Raw genomic sequence first — 11,467 nt, 5'->3', positions numbered from 1 at the left:
ATGGATCACTTGGGTTGTTACCAACATCTGGTGAAAATTTCATGTCATTAGCACCTCTAGTAATATATTTACTGAGAAAAATGTTGACGTGTTCAATACGTATTTTACCTGCTGCATCTATATAATGATGCTTCAACTAGATCTGAAGTCAGTCATTAACTTGGACCTTTTAGCTAGTTGAAGAATTATGACTTCAACTAGTAATAAAGTACAATTCTGTAGTTGACTTTTAAAATGTTCACTGTGTAATCTGATACTTTAGGATGAAACTTGTCTCTATATTAGCAAACCCTCTTCTCACCAGGTTGGATTTGTCTAATAGAAATCTACAAATAGTCAAACATTTTTCACAATGTGTAAGTATTACATAATTCAGAGGAGAAAACAGCTTGTATTTAATAATTTTTGCTAAACAGCATGATTCAGCAGAGTGTTACACTCTGTAAGCAATACATGCTACAGAAGCTAATATCCTCTAATTCAGTAAATAACAGTGATTACATTGGATTTTTGAGCTTAATTTATCTAAGAACTTACATTTAATACTGGTCAGATCTCATCCACACTGAGGTAAAAAAGATAAGATTTCTGTCGTTTTCATTAGATCGCTTATACACACTTTAATATTATTTCTGTTGATATTATTATCAATAGTTTTTGTGGGTTTTTTTACATAATCATCCCTTACTGTAGCTATTTTGACAGTATGTACAGCAMTACTAAATCCAGGCACTTGCCCTCTATGGTTGTAGCTGCTGTTGCTACAGTAGATCAYGGCATCACGTGACCAAGACAGACTCCAGCTGCTTTATGGAACCTCCTTGAGCAGAAACCAGCTGTGAAAAATGACTGGCAAAATGAACTGGTCACAAAAGGAAACACAGAAGAGCAGAACTAAACACAAAGGTCACAAATCACAAAAAAATGTTTATGAAAACCAGAAAGGAATAAACGGAGCAATAAAAAAAATACAAAAAAATACCTAAAACACACAGATCCTAACAGTGGCCACTATTTGTTATTTAATTCAAAGTTACAGAGGGCAGTGGTCAAGTACTTTTAGAGAAGATAGCATAAATGGTGTGTAAAATTAAAATAAATTAAACTAAACTAGACCTAACAATAGTTGAGACAGCAAAATATTAAAACTAGTCACCAAAGGGTCCAGCTCAGTGAGATACTACTTTAGAATTTTATAGGGATCACTTGAATCACTTGGGTTGATAACACAATTGAAAAAATTATACCCCTGAAAATGTAATTTCTCAGTGATAATCTTTAACAAAATTGTTTCTTCTGCTAAAATATCGTACTGTCACAAAAAAAAAACCATTGCAACATTCTTGTTTAATGTACTTTATGTATTTTTTACATAATTGGCCATCTTTCTTGATACACATGAAAAAATGTGTGCCAATGTCTTTAGCAAGCTAGTTAATGCCATATATGGGTTTACGCATGTCAGTTAACATGGTTTTTACCATTTGTTATTGGTGACAATCATGACTTCAAAAAAAAAAAAAAGGACCAAGGGATAGGGGTAGGTCAAACACAAGGAAATGGGATTTGGTCGTTGTGTTACTCTGCCAGTAGGATCCATTTTTGATAGCAGCAGCTCTGACATATGGAGCTTTGCTAGGGAGAACTAACAGAAAGTTAATCTGCCCCGGATTCCCAAGGCTTGGCCAAACTCCCCCCTTTTAACAAACTAGGTCACAACTAAGCACCGACAATCTAGGAGAAGAAAAAAAAAGTCCCACAGACTAAAAAATTTTTTAAAAAGAGTGCAAAAAGACAAAAGGCGAAAGAAAAAAGCAAAACAAAAAYGTGAAGAAATCAAAATTAGATCTCTTTGTCACGATCTGAAATGGKATCGTTCACGTCTTAATTCTGCCACGGCGCCGCGAAGAGGTGGAAACCGCTCGCAGGCCAAGAACACCGTTGTCTTTGGTTTGACAATAAAAGAAGAAAGCGTTCCATAGCCTTAAACCACGAGCAAACCCACAGTCTCACACACAAACACCAATCTGGTGTAATCCACTATAGACATAAGCTGCAGAATGTAATTGAAACAGTGCTGACAGCAGTGCAAAGACGAAACAGAGGCACAGTGGAGGGGGATAAAAATGGCACCAGATGGTACTTTTCTCTGGGCTTGTGAAGCTGAGAGGAACTTTCTCAGGTCGTTTTCCTTTTTTTGTTGTTGTTGTTTTATGTAGAAAATTTTCTCTGTTTTTCCTTTTTTTTGTTTTTGTTTTTGAAAAGACAGTGGTCAGGTGTGAGAGTGTYGGCCATCACTAGTTTCCACATCCTTCCTTTTTTTTTCTTGTCCTCTCCAGGGCCTTTCCCACACTTTGCCATGGCAGCCCTGCAGGCAACGCTGTCTCTCCTCCTGAGCTCAAAGATCCTGCATCACCTTGGATGTGGCTCTCGTGGGGAAAAGGAGACGACACGAGGGCCTATAGGATGAGAGGAAAAGCAAAAGTTGCATTGAATATGTAAAAAGATAAGCTAGATAGAAGGTGGTGGCGGGGGTATGAGTTGTGTTTTCATGTTCACAGCCCGTCCTTTTGATGTGCACACCAAAACAACCTGAGGCCCACAGCAGCCAATCCCGGCAGCTGACACGACAGTCAACTTGGCAGCCGTGCGTGCCCACCGGAGACTTCCCTCCGCCTCCGTTCCCGCCCTGTCCTGCCGCGCACGCTGCTATCCTCCACCTTCACGGCGTCCCACCCGTCCCAGCGTCCAACCCCTCCGTCTCACATGCCAGCGCATGTTTTGGCGCCCTGGAAGCGAGCCTTTTCCGTTTCTGCCAACCACTTCCACTGTCAATGCCAATGGTCTTGGAAACAAACATACAGTGTGAAATTGGCTCGCCGTGTGCAACAGAAAACACTGCCCACAATAAACTTTCCAACTCTAAAAAAAAAAAAAAACATAGGGAGGAAAAGCCTCTTGGTGGGAAAGATCTCCACTGGACTGATCCCAAATAAGACATGGGAGAAGGAGGAACAGCGCAGACCCACTTTCAGCAATACAGCCCCCCACAAAAACACACACAGGGCTTGTTCGGCGCGCACTTTCATTACCGAATTCATAACAATAGGGAGGGTAGTGCCAAATAAAAATAATTAAAACAAAAGGAAAGCATGGTAATTCAGACTTGAATAATCATTATGTGCATAGATGGCTCGCAGAGCTGTGATCATCGCCGTTATTGTTTTTTATTGTCTTTCATCTCTGTTAAGAGGCGATGAAAATCAATGGCAGGCTTTCCCTGTGGCTTGGCAACCACATTTGTGTGGCGCACGCACGCACACACAAACACACTCGGGTTTCTCTCAGCACTGGCTGTAGCAGAGGGAGATTGCAATCGGGGTGAGGCAGAGTTTTTAATTGATCTTGGTCACAGTTTAATGCGAGGCGAGGATTAGCCGTTATCGGTGGAAGGAACGAGGCAGAGGGGAAGGGTTTTTTTTTCTTTTCGTTTTTTTCCGGGCGACAAGATATCCTAGTTTCATGACGTTAAAACCCGCCGCCCTTAATGACAGGGGATTCTGCGACGTGACCCACAAAGATGTGAGAGCGCTGCTGCTTGGGAAAGTGCTGGTGGAAAGCTGGTGGAGACAGGCAACATCAAGCTGAACATAATCCCAATCTCCCCGTGACGATTTGGGCCAGATCTCGGCTATTTCGAGCCCTGTGTGGAGCGAACGACAGAGGTCGGTGCCACAGCTTGGCCTGTGCTATTTAAACTCAGAAGTAACTCTATTTCCTGTTATATGGAGCTCGAACTAYAGACATTATTTAAGAAACATTTACTTCAACTATAAAAACAAGACTGTAAAAATACTCACTTTTTAAAAATTTTAAAGGGGCGATATTATGTACTTTCCAAGCTTATATTTCAATTTTATACTAAAATAAAGTAACTATGTCACATTTTCAGCTTGTGAAAGAGCTAAATATTTGTAAAAATCCCCAAAACAATTTACTTCTCATCTTGACAGTTTCTAAACGTCTTGAAATAGGTCTCTGTCTCTTTAAGAAAAATCCAACCGCTTCGGTCACGCCCATTTCAGCACGTAGCCTGCTGGAGTCGCAGAGCGGGTGGGTGGGGGGAGGGCCGCTCCGCCATGAGGAAGTTCGGCTTAAAGACGCATCCCAGAGGAGGAGCTTGTCCCAAAAGGACACAACCCAGAGGTGTTTCTGGTCCCAAAAGGTGTTTCTGGTCCCCACCTGTCGTTTTGCTCCTCAGCATGGCTTCCTAAAAACRCTGCAGGATTTCTCAAACATGCATGAATGAGTCAAAGCAAGGCTTTGGGCATGTTTTTTATGAGAGTTTAACATTATAACATGATATAAAACTCAAAAAAGTTGTTTTATGTGATATTGCCCCTTTAAGTTAACTTTTCATGTGTCACAAACAACTTTTAGCAAAATAAAAAAATACTAAAACCRACATAGAAGTAGTCGGAGATCCCTTTAAGATTTTAAGACAACAAATTGAGGTATTTTTCTAAATTGTCATTATTTTTTGACAGGCAAATCATCAGATGTTATAAAAACAATATTGGCATCTAGAGTCAAAGCTGCAGTTTKTCAGATTTTTCCTGGTTCAACAAATCAAAAAATGCCAAAATAATAAACGGCAGACCGGGTCAACATAAATCACTAAATTACAGTTTTATATCAGTAGAGACGAATATAACTCTTTTTTCCCCTTGTTTGTTCCTCTTTTATTCTGAGCCACATATTTCAAAAAGATCTTTCGCTGTAGCTCAAATGCCAGGGCAACATGAGAAAAAAAATGTGAATACAGTGTGCCAGTTGGTGAAGCTTCAAACTGAATGAGGGAGAAAAACATCACAGCTGAATGGCTGTTTGCTTGTTTTGCTCTGCGCCATTTTTTTCCCTCCACCAAAGAGAACATTGTGAAATTTCTAATCAGACAAAAAGAAACAGYGAATGAAGGAACAGAGGGAGAGAGGAAAAAACAAAGCAGAAAAGCTACAATATGGTTAGAAATAAAGAAGCTTTAACACTTCAATCTCATAAGTGTGTACATGGCATGATGCTGGAGTCTGGCAGCTTTAAGGAGGGGTACAGACGAGCAAACAAATCATCCAAGCTGTGAATCTGTTGCATCTTCTGTCTCTCTTTTTTTTYCTGCTCTTGGACAATTTTCTCATTCAGCACTCTCCACTTACAGTAGACCGTAGTTCAAGAGCCTCTCAACAGACTCCCTCGCCCCTCTCTCCACCCCAGATCGCCTGCTGTTCTCCAAGTTCCCAAGACAACACTTAACCCAAAGGAAGAATAAAAAAAATAAAAAATTCAGAGGCAGCAGAATGGTCAATTTTTCCTCGGAGGATCCTGTAAATGAGAWGGAGTGTGATTTGAGATTGTTGTGATGCATTACGAGCGGCCGTGTCTGTAAACAGTGAAAGAATCTCCTGAACAACCGAGGAAACGAGATACGAGATGCAGGTCATTATGAGATTCTGTTGGTGTGGAATTTCAGCAATAAAACTGACGGGGAAAGAATCGACTTCATTATTTTATTTGAAGACAAAAACATGTACRGCTACTACTGTTGCCAAAACTAAATCACCCATTGCAACAATATTATTATGGCTCTTTATAGCCAGAAATGTACAATATTTCTAATAAAATATTTAATTTTTTAGGGGAACCAGTACTAGCTTTTCTCAAATCGAGTATGAGTACAAATACTTTAGTTGGATCCAATCAAATATGCAGCATGATACATACTGCTGAAACATTTTAAAGTAAAACTAGATACCACATAGCGGTAACATAATGACCCCCGCACACACAAATGAACCAGAGCTCAGTTCTTGCTAATAAATGTCATGTTACTAGGTGCATCCCAAAATTGTAGTGGTTTGAGTGGGGAACCTTTTTTTATTTTTATTTTTTTTATTTTTTGGGGGGGGGGGGGGGCATTGGTTGACCTGATGGATAGCCCCTCATCAGAGCTAAACAACCAATGAAAATCTGAAGCTCCTGTGTTTAATAGTTTTTGAGCAATAACCATTTTTGTATGTCCAGATACCCCTTTTCAGAAAAAAAGGGGTCCGAGGGGTGGGGGGCACTGATTGGTGGGCCTGATGGACAGAGCTTCACCAGAGCTAAACAACAAAAGAAATCTGAAGCTCCTATGTTGAACTATTTCTGAGTTATAAGCATTTTTGCATGTCCAGACACGCATGCATGTTTGAGAAATCCTTGAATCTCCTGTGGTAGTCATGTGGAGTTGTCTAAATGCTTGCTGATACAAAGCCCCGCCTATTTACCCAAAGCTCCTCCCTGGAGCTCAGTCTGCAGCCGAGCTCCTGCCCCACAAAGCACCCCTCCCCCGAAGTGTTGCTATGAAAACGTGCTGAAGTGGGAGTGTCTGAAATGACAGGAGGTTCTTAAAGAGACGGAGGTCAAGTTCAAGGCTTTAAATAGGCTATGATGTTTTCTTTACAGATTATTACAGTTTTGGAAAACTCAAACAAAAGCAGAAATTAATACTTGATCAACCTAATAGTACTAAAGTTAAAATGGACTTGATCAACACAAAATTAGGGKTTTTTTTTCGCTGTTTTCCTGTTTGTAAAGCACTTTTAGAACCTGACAAACTGATGTTAGTTGATTAATTAGCTCAGTTAGTAGACTTGGCAGTCATCCTGTGGTAATTCATATTTTTTTAGCATTTCTGAACAAGTTCCAAATTAAAAGTACTTGTGCAACATGCTAATTCCTATTTGCTCTTTACTTTCGTGTAGATTTAGAAGCCCAAACTGATGTTAATAATCAACCTGGTTACTAGCTACAGTAGTTGCTACAGAATAGATTTAAATATGGTACTGACTAGAAGCACTTGGAGATCATACACTTTACCCAGACCCTAAATGATGCAAATGAGAGTGCACAGCTGTGATTGGCAGAACAAAGTTCTCCTGATTGCTGATTGGCTGTCACAGTATGACGTCATCAGTAAAAAGCAGCCTCTAGCAAAGTGTGTGTCCAGATCATGGTGAGCTACAGCCCTGYAGGTGTTGCCAGATGACCAGCAAAGTGTAAATTTGTCTAACGTGCCCTTAAACCATCAAAACTCTCTTGAACAGACAAACAAACCAAAGCTACGAAAAACCTACCGTGCCTGGYGAATGTAACAAACATGCAACAAGTGTTACTTTATGATACACAATGAGCATATTTACTTTAAATCATGATATATTTTTAAACCTATATCTATCCCAACAATAAAATAACAAGTCCTTATCTTACACACAACTCGTTGTGGTGCATGGATTGTAAAACCACGATCTATTGATTTTCACATTGCTTCAGCTAATTAAATTAGAAATGTTTTTCAACCTCCACTGTGGGGCATCGTTCTGTACAGTCTCTTATACACACACCTTGAGCACCCAAACATCTCCTTGCCCTACTCATTCAAGRCCATAAAAACATATTTATGAGAGCATCAGGCCATTGAGCCACAGCAATGTTTGCCATTTTCTCTGCGCTCCATGGTTCCATCCGAGCGTCAAGATTGATTCTGAGAGTTCCTACTGTGTCACCCTCCATAAGGAATATGTATAATTCAACAGCCTGTTTTTTCCCCCCTCTCTCTTCCCTCTCTGTTTTTCCCATAAACATACACTCATACTATTACCAGCCGTCAGCGACAAAGTCATCCTAGGCAAAAAAAAAAAAAACTAGAAAAAAAAAGAGGATTGTCTGCTTGGGGAACAGAGAAGAAGGGGTGGCAGAGGAGTCGCTGGTAGGTTTTTTTTTTTTTTATTCCCCTCGGTGCCCAGAAGGCTGCTAACACTAGTCCCGTGTTGTTCTACGTGCAGGGACACTTACAGACTGTCACATGGCAGGACACTGCCAGCTGAACAATCACCAACACCTATTCTGCTTGCCAATTGTCAACCTGTCATTTCTAATGGCCACAGTGGGCCAGATGCTCACAGAATCCAGTCGAGCACACGCAGCAKCTCAGGCTTTGTACCTGAGCCTGACGAGACTGTCTACGTGGAAACTGTGTGTACTTTTCTAGGGGGGAAGAACTGAGCGTGTACAGTACAAGTGCTGAGTTTCCTTGCACATGTGTTTGTGTAACTTCCTGTACCCTGTGAGTGAGCATTTCTGCTTAGTTCATTTTTTTATTTTTATGTTTTTTTTACCTGCAACAGTGGGCTCACCGGGCGAGCCAGGACTACAGTCATTACATTCTCGCTTTCGCGCAAGCAGATGGCAAAACAGATGATCCTCGCTCATCTCACTCATGACCATCCATATTTATTTCATGGTTGCTGGCCCCACAGACTCCCCACGTCTATCACTTCTCCACAAGAGCCTTGGCAGAGGGGAGAGCTAGCGACGCGCATAAGTGTTTGGAAAACAAAAACAGGCGTGAAGACGAGAAAGAAAAAAAGGAAAGCGAGTGAGAACGAACACGAGAAATAAAAGGCAGTGAAAGCTGAGAAGGAAAACAAGTGGTTCTCGTCCGTGTTCGCCCGTCTCGAGCTTTTAAATAACTCCACATTGATCAAAGACAACAGCAAATCCATGTGTTGTTGTGAGCTACTGTTCATGACTAAACGCCTGGGTCAATGCCGTTTGACGTGATTTATACGGCTTCTGTGAGTGCCAATAAACGAAAGATCTGATTGGCTCAGTGAACAACTGGACAGGATGGCTCTTCACTCACTGCCTTTGATCTCCTGCTACTTTACAGGTGAGGGGGGAGGGAAATGAACAGCCGTAGCCTGAGACAAACTCACCGAAAGCCCCATACATTACAGACACATCCCCTGGAGCCAGGCCAGAGCTAAAAAGCCCAAATTGGCCCACACCAGCGCGGTTTAATGGAACCCAGCCTTATAAGAGGCCATTTTTAAATCCACTTGATTGACTCAAGCCTGACTGTGTGACAGAAATGCAGCAAGGCTTCTTCTGAGGCAGGAAAAGTTGGATCTTTTACCTTAAATATTAAAGTCTTCCACACATTTTTTGTTGTTGTTTAAAGGAGACATATTATGGTTTTAAATCCTTGTTTTTCACATTTAAATCATTCAATTGGAGTCTATTTAAAGTGGACCTGCAATGCGTTGCTCTGAATTCCTCCTTATTGTAGCTCCGTACGCTCCTCTTTCACCTCTTTTCTGAGGCGTGTCTCAGGTCACTTTATGTTGAGGCTCTCTTTAAGTCCAATCGATGTGCTTGGTAAGTAGCTGTGTTTCCATTGACCATGAAAATGCGCAAATTAGAATTTCGGAAATTAATTYGTTCAATGGAAACACGTCAATTTTAAAAAAATTACGTTTTTCGGAAAAATGTTTTTGCGCTAGGATGAGGTGGTTTTTCAGCCGTTTCGAAATTGGTGTTTTTCGCAAAACTGTGATGGAAACACTTTTTTCACATTACGAGAGTCACGTGATCAACAACCGGCTGTTTCTACTGGTGAAAAAGATGACGACGAAGAAGATAACAGGAAGTAGAAGTAGTAATAATATCACAGAAGTAGTAAAAGAAAGTAGTAAACTCACCGACTTCAATTTCCCAAAAACACAGCATACGTCGCCGCTCCCAAGTAGGGACTTGTCTCTGGAAAGCCTCGATAAAAGACGCCGACGTCTCCTCTGATGATGAGCGCTAGTGTCGCAGTAGCAATATGCAATTTGTTTACATCCATTGCCGCCATGTTTATAATGACTTATCGCGAGAACAAACGTATTCACGTGTGACTTTAATAGCATTTCTTACTTAATGGAAACACCGCAGCTGCGAAACTGTGTTTTTTCAACACTAACAGAATATCAACAAAGTTTTGCGCACATTTGCAATGGAAACACAGCTACAGTAGAAAAACTGAACGCATTGAAAAATATGACCCACAAACAATATAGACACAGCATCAGAAGAGACTAAATTCTAATTTTCTGCTCTCCTAGAGACTCCAAGTACACAACAAAATGCATTTAACGGCTCAAAAAGGGGGTTTTGCCTGATATATCTCTTTTACAGTGTCTGTGACATGCTTTTCCTTCATTTACAAAAAGTCAAAGAAAACTTTGTTTTACTTAAGAAAATTGGCATACCACACATTATTTTACCCATTTGGACACATAACTGAACTATTTTCTTTGAAACCTGGCTTGGCAAAAGGGAAACAGGAAGTGACATCAAACAGGAAACTCTTTTTAGGAAAGGAACTCACTGGTCTTTGTTTATTGAAACATTCTGATTTGAACTCTGTCTTTTTTTCTTTGTTTCTGTCTGATGGCGACTCAAAATAATTTCAAAACATCCAATTCCTCTCCACAGTCTGGGCTGTTGAGCATTTTAGCTTAGCTCTGTTTTCATGCAGACATTCACCTTTGACATAACTTCCTGTTAATTAACATGCAAATATCTCAACAACCGTTCATCTCAGCAGCATGAAAATTATTTTGTAATATGTTCTCAATGTTATCTTTCCAAAAAATGAATTTGTATTATTAAAAAAAATGTTGATGTCACAGGCACTTTAATGCATGTTGGCTAATGTGAGTATCAGTTGGTGGGTTTATTATGCCTCAGCTATCAAGTTTGCACCACGTCCCTTTCTGCTTCCCCATTTCCTTTCCCTGCCCTTGCTCTTTTTATTGTTCATGTCTCAACACATAATTTGTGCCCTTACCAGATCTGGCAGCAGTCCTGTACGATGGATGAAATTTAGGTTAATCATAGGAAGTGACACAGAGGTGTCCCCTCGGGGGCCAGCGAATGAGTGAGCAACTCAATTAAGAGTAAACATCCTGAGACAGGGAGGGCAACGGCGCAGCTCCTCGAGCTCCGGGCGAGAGAGGAAGAGAAGATCTCGGCAAAGTCTTCTCCCTCTCGTCTCGCCTCTCCGTGGGCAGGCTTTGGATTGGGAGCTGGCGCTGGAGAGGCAGAGCCAAGGGCCAGAGTGACCGTGTGCTCCAGTTATTCTGATGCRTATGATTCACATCGGAGCAGGGAGGAGAGTGGCAGGACATGTGACATACATAGCCGACTAAAACCGGAGCTTTGTTCCATTATCAGTCTGTCTATGGAGTCTCAAAAATGGAAGGGGTTTGAGGGGAAGCGTAAAAGTTAGAATCATAAACATCGATCCCCCCCTCCACTCTCCCTCAAGCCAGACTTCAGAGTTGGGGCTATGCTGGTGATAGCGACCACATTGACAGATAGTAGCCATACTTTCAGCAGAGGTATAAACAGCCAAGGGGCTCAGAAAAGATAGCTGGCTCCATCAAGGCTAAGAAAGGGCCCTGGGGTGTAAGAGCCATCATTTTCAATAGCAACAAGCTGATAAAAAAAAAACAGCTGGTGCTCATGGAAGTGATCGGCTGTTGATTTGTTTTAACCCAAAATGGGAAAACACGCCAAAAAAAAAAAAAAAAAAAAAAAAAAA

At 41.0% G+C, this 11,467-nt stretch overlaps 1 long non-coding RNA gene across 1 annotated transcript in view; it reads right to left on the bottom strand.

Moving 5' to 3' along the window:
• Nucleotides 1–1,545: 1,545 nt before the first annotated feature.
• The window catches only part of LOC106517712 (uncharacterized), a 13,941-nt gene continuing 4,019 nt past the window's right edge, over nt 1,546–11,467 (bottom strand). Inside the window, exon 2 of the long non-coding RNA XR_001310233.1 lies at nt 1,546–2,459. This is a non-coding gene — a long non-coding RNA (uncharacterized LOC106517712). The remainder of the gene's footprint in view (nt 2,460–11,467) is intronic.

The sequence above is a fragment of the Austrofundulus limnaeus genome, unplaced genomic scaffold, assembly GCF_001266775.1.
Source record: "Austrofundulus limnaeus strain Quisiro unplaced genomic scaffold, Austrofundulus_limnaeus-1.0 Scaffold52, whole genome shotgun sequence".
NCBI lineage: Eukaryota > Metazoa > Chordata > Actinopteri > Cyprinodontiformes > Rivulidae > Austrofundulus > Austrofundulus limnaeus.
Note: the sequence above shows the minus strand (reverse complement) of the source record. Positions and strands in the feature narration are given on the sequence as shown.